We start from the raw sequence: 6,023 nt of genomic DNA, 5'->3' as shown, positions 1-6,023 counted from the left end.
ATGCAGATCTTAACAAACTTGACCAAGCTAAGCATGCAACAGCTACTACGGTAAATTAATAAAGAAGATGCTGATAATTATACAATAACATTTATGAGGAATATGATGAGTTAGAAGAAGACAGGTTGCCACTGCCAAGTGAAATCACTGAAATGCAGCAAATGTCTCAAGGAGAGGAAAGACAAACAGACAGCTGAGCACACACTGCCAAACTAAGCAGGATCGTCTATGTGCAGCACCGTCATACTCAGAGGAGCCTTATGTAAGCAACACACACTCAGCAGACAGGCACTGACTGTAATGATGCAGCCACAGTCGGTGGCTGTACTAATGTCATGAGAGGAAGAAGGAAAAGAAAAAGACTGTCAGGCCCACTAGACAGGGATAGGGTTGGTGAAATGACAGTAAAAAAATAGATTGCTTTTGAGTTTGGGGTTTGAAGTTTTCCTTTTTAAAGAATTAGCTGGAGGAAGTTGGCTTCAAAGTTATGAGGCTTGCAAGGAAAATGCTCTGCCGCCTCATGCCTAATTTCTCTTCTTTTATTCTTGAGATGGGAAGAAAAATGAGATCCTCTCAGACCATGAGGGCAAATAAAGGTCAGATAAATAGGAATGGAGGAATTTGCAATGATTTACACACTACTGACACCGTTTAAATTGAAATCTAGCTTGAGTTCTATAACACAGACACATCCTCAAACAGTACTGACTCTTTATTTTCTAGATTGCTGATCTGAAGCTTTTCTCAAAGGTGACTAGAACTGACAAACTCAGCAGTTATTTACGTCATGGAAAAAACTATAATTACCTAAGACATGCTGTGCAAATAAAAGTAAAATGACCTTTTTTTATATTTATATGGACTAGAAACATTTTCCAAGTAGGTCGGTTCAAACATATTTGAACCACAGAATCCAAACCAACATGAAGTTCTGTTTCTATGGACAGACGTTTGCAGCCTGTGCATACAACTGAATTTTATTTGAAAACATACAGCCATGTTCCTCAGTGTAGCCTTATTAGGCACAACTCAAGCAACAAAATAAAAATAACTGACAATAAGAAAATAAGCAACGGCAATGGACACTGCAACGGATGCAACAATTGTTATGAGGCTCCAGAAATAAATAACTTGCCACTTACACAGCAGAACAACGTAATACCAAGGCAGCCAACATTTATAAACAATATACATTTGACAGCAGCGGCATTTCTACAAACACAGTTAGGTCAAACGAGCTCTGCATAGCCGTTGCCACTGCTAATTAATGTTTTATATGTGCATCGCAGAGTCCTTCTCCTCTTCTCTAAACTAGGAAAATATAAGTGAATGTAGAAATAACCTTTTTTTCTTTTTACGACATGTTTTGCAACAGTGTCAGTGCAGTGTTTTACCTCCATGTGCTGTATCTTTCTTAATCTTTTCACACAGTTTAAGAGATCTTTTTTACTCTATACAACACAGCAGCATAAGGTTTTAGAGGAACTTTTAATAATATTTTAAATGTTAGAAAATAGTTTGGTGGGTGACTTCCCTGGTAATTACAACAAACAGGATTGAGTTGAACGGTGAGAGTTAAGTAATTGGCTACATGGACTAAATACATGTATCTTGTCATGTCCAACAAGAGCTTGGACAAAATGGAAATACGCAAAAAGTGGAATATCTAAAAGATGACCGTTACAATGCAGGCTGAGAGATCCCATCACATGTCGAAGATGGATACAAAATTACAAATGTTGATCTGAAGAGCTATACAATTGGAATATAGCTTTGTGGTTTGATTAGAATAATGGATGGCCTTTACTGTACGCAGCCAGTGGATCAAGTCAGCAAATGATAGATGGATACCAAAAATGACAGGAACTATACTCACTCTTTGACACTAGAAAACACTGCAACGCTAAAAAATACATTTGTTGAAATGATAAACAGATGCCCTGAAGATGACAGGCCTACGTACAGGATCATTCATGGAGGTGGTGTTAGGTATTTCTGAGATAGTAAGATACATTAAACTGTTAAACCGGCAGTAAAAGTGGGACATGTGGGAAAGAAGGGCAGAAGTAACAATATGGTCTATAAAGAACATGTAATCATCATTAGAAATAAAAATGAGCAACGCTAAATAGAAATAATCGGTTGCTGTAAAGCTCCCAACAAGAAAACTGGAGTAAATGTGCACTGAATGTGTACAGTAAGTAAATAGGCTTATCACTGCCGGGTCATTAAAGCACCGTGGGGATTTTTTTCATTAAAACAGTATGATGTCTTCACACAGAGGGGGTGGAAGAATTTTAAAGTCACACAGCTTTGCTTTGCTGTGTGCCCAAAGGCTGCTCTGATGTGAATATCAGTGCAATCCATAATATACCCTCGAGACTCCAATGAAGGAATTTCAGCACACTTAATATTCAACAGTACATTTACTTCAGTAAATAAACTAGTATAACTATTTTGTAGTCTGACAAAACATTTATACGCGTGATAATAAATCAGCATGTTCCCTCTTTCATCAACAGGACTCTGGTGAAATGGATGCCACGTTTTCCCTCAGAGTTCACATTAGTTTATATATTTTGATCCCCACAGTCTGAGTAGGTTAGCTTAACTTCTCACTGAGTCATTGTCGTGAGACAGAAAAGCCAGGGATAAACCCAACTTTAGCTTGGTAACCCACTAATCCAGCTTCGTGAGAAAGGCCCTTGAAAACAAAATCTTGATGTCACATCTAATCCCAGAAGCCTCCATGCCCAAAAGTTATTTTCAACTACACTAAGCCTTTCATGTAGCCACTTGCAGTGCAAAGTCCGACTTATGAGTGGGAAATAGGCAGTTTTCATTTTTCATAGCCCTCACTTTCACTCAGGTTTTCTTACAATGAAAATGTTCACGCTGTGGTTGCAAGTTAAAATTCAACAGCTTGTATAATTCATATATCTAAATAACTCTCACAACACACAAGTGATTGCTAAAGGACTTGAATGAATGGAATAATAAAAAGCATTGGAACAGGATAAATGCAAGAATATTTTAAAATAAGAAGAATGAATAGAAAAATTGTTGTGAAACAACATCCCGCAGTTGCATTTGAATAAAAAAAACGGGGGAATGGTACACAGATTTTAGTTTGGTTTTCTCCGCAATGTTTAGAGTCAAAATAAGATGACACATTTGCACCCCAGAAATGAAACTGATGTCACTAGATTATTTCCTTTCTACATTTAATAACCCTTGAAATATTGTCACGATACGTTTTTTATGTTAGGCTTTTGTACGTCAGACTGAAAAATATTTTCCTCCAGTGATGGGGAAACCTCCTCACTAGCTGTCACAATAAACAATTGCTCCCATTACACCAAACCGCTGACCTGTAACCTCACTTTTTCTGCACACAAAGTCTCTCTGTTGGTGACACAGTGCACACAGATTCATGCCCTCATTACCATACCAAAGTGCCCTGTACACGTGAGACAACTGCTCTCCTCTAATCTCAATGAGTGCAGGTGTAGTAACATGAAGCACATCAGATAAATCTTGTGTCTGTATCAGATGTTTTGTCATCTCACACAGGTGTGCCATTCATAGTGATTATGTATCCACAGAAGTGAAACATATATGGACACACCAGGGGAAAGGTGATTGACTCTTGTTGTTGGTCCCACGGTTGTTGGTCCGCCAGGTTAAAGTGGCCTGACAATTTTGTCCGGTCTAAAATATATGAACAACTCTTGGATGCAACACCATGACATTTATTTGTTATGGTCCTATAAATGAAGGGTAGGAGTTGTTGCCTTCACTTGACATTTTAAACAGATTGCCATGGTGAAATTATTCAAGATCCCCAACATATGAATGATTTTGGAGATTTTCATTCTTTCTTTCCTGCTACCGGCACTTAACATTTCAATATGTGTGTTAAGCTCTGGTACAAAACACAAAATTCTAACATTTTTTTTTTTTAAATGGTACATGTTCCCTTAAAAATGTATTTGATGTTTTGCTAATAAGATAAGGTTAGCTACACGATGACTTTAAGCATTGTCTTGTTACTGTGGGTATATTAGCATGCTTATGTTAGCATTTAGCTCAAAGCACCAATGTCCAGTAGAGCGTCTAGACCAGTTTCTAATTTACTTCATGATGTTGTTATTGGCCAGACAGAGACATATATAGTGATCAACATTTTAAAACACTTCCTGCACATTGTGATCTTCAGTGATCACTGTAACCAAACAATAAATGGAGAGCTTAAAGAGGGACATTTACACAGTAAAGACCAGCATGCATATGGTTTTTAGATTTAACCAAGACAAAGACAGAGTTAATATCATTTTTTTTAAATCTAAACTTCAAAGCAAAAGTTTCCATCCATGTCTTACTGGTGGGATTTGCTGTTTGTATTTCTATTCTATTGCATCTGTGAGGGCTTGCGCTCAAAGCCCTTCTGCTCTTATCTCCTCCCTGAGCCTAGGATAAGACAGGACAGGACTTGCTGTCTTAAATTGGCCCTCTTTAGGCATTTTGGCTCCTTGCCTATTTATCCTTCTGACCTGGATATGAAAAGCCTGGAGTGAGGGCTCTGGAGAGATGACAGAGCAGTTTCCCCGTCTTTCTGACAGAACTGATCTTTAATACAGCTTTGCTTTTCCTTAGCTGTCAATCTACTGTCTCTCTCCAACCGATGACTGGCTGTTCTCGTCGTCTCCTAATTGTGTCTCTCAAGCTTAGGTTTTTCTTAACATATTGGTGCACAGCATCGCTGAGGTTATGAGCATGGACAGCCTCGACTGCTCTGACAGCTCGGCACTTTCCAAGCTTATGCCTCAAATGCCCTGTAGTGAAATTGAAGAAACTTCTTTTTTGATCGTTGTCCATATTTCAGAAACACGTTTTGCCGTTGCAGAGGGCAGAGGAGTAGGACTGCATCCCTCATGATGCAAGTGTTTGCACTGCGAAGCTGCACTTCTCTGAGGTAATTGGCTCTTAGGAATCAGTTTTCCCTTTGACATGTTCATTCCAGGGGTTTACTGTAATAACACATTATGCTCTGAAGGAAATGGGTGTTCTTAGTGTGCAAAGGATGAAGCTGCAATATACTGCTTATTACCATCCATCCATCCATCCATCTTCTCCCGCTTATCCGTGGTCGGGTCGCGGAGGTAGCAGTTCCAGCAGAGAGCCCCAAACTTTCTTTTCCCTGGCCACATCAACCAGCTCTGACTGGGGGATCCCAAGGCGCTCCCAGGCCAGCGAAGAGATATAATCCCTCCATCTGGTTCTAGGTCTACCCCTTGGTCTCTTCCCAGCTGGACGTGCCTGGAACACCTCCCTAGGGAGGCGCCCAGGTGGCATCCTAACTAGGTGCTCGAACCACCTCAACTGGCTCCTTTCGACGCGAAGGAGGAGCGGTTCAACTCCGAGTCCCTCCCGGATGACCAAACTTCTCACCTTATCCCTAAGGGAGACACCAGCCACCCTGCGGAGAAAACCCATCTCGGCCGCTTGTACCCGCGATCTCGTTCTTTCGGTCATGACCCATCCTTCATGACCATAGGTGAGGGTAGGAACGAAAATGGCGCGGTAGACAGAGAGCTTTGCCTTCTGGCTCAGCTCCCTTTTCGTCACAACGGTGCGGTAAAGAGACTGCAGTACCGCTCCCGCTGCTCCGATTCTCCGACCCATCTCACGCTCCATTGTTCCCTCACTCGAGAACAAGACCCCGAGATACTTGAACTCCTTCACTTGGGGTAAGGACTCATTCCCTACTTGGAGTGGACAGTCCATCGGTTTCCTGCTGAGAACCATGGCCTCAGATTTGGAGGTGCTGATCCTCATCCCAGCCGCTTCACACTCGGTTGCGAACCGATCCAGTGAGTGCTGAAGGTCGCAGACCGATGAAGCCATCAGAACCACATCATCTGCAAAAAGCAGTGGTGCAATCCTTAGTCCACCGAACTGCAGACCCCCTCCCCCACGACTACGCCTCGAAATCCGATCCATGTATATTACAAACAGGATTG

This window comes from Notothenia coriiceps, unplaced genomic scaffold, assembly GCF_000735185.1.
Source record: "Notothenia coriiceps isolate Sejong01 unplaced genomic scaffold, NC01 NC01_scaffold00035484, whole genome shotgun sequence".
NCBI lineage: Eukaryota > Metazoa > Chordata > Actinopteri > Perciformes > Nototheniidae > Notothenia > Notothenia coriiceps.
This window is presented reverse-complemented; position numbering follows the sequence as displayed.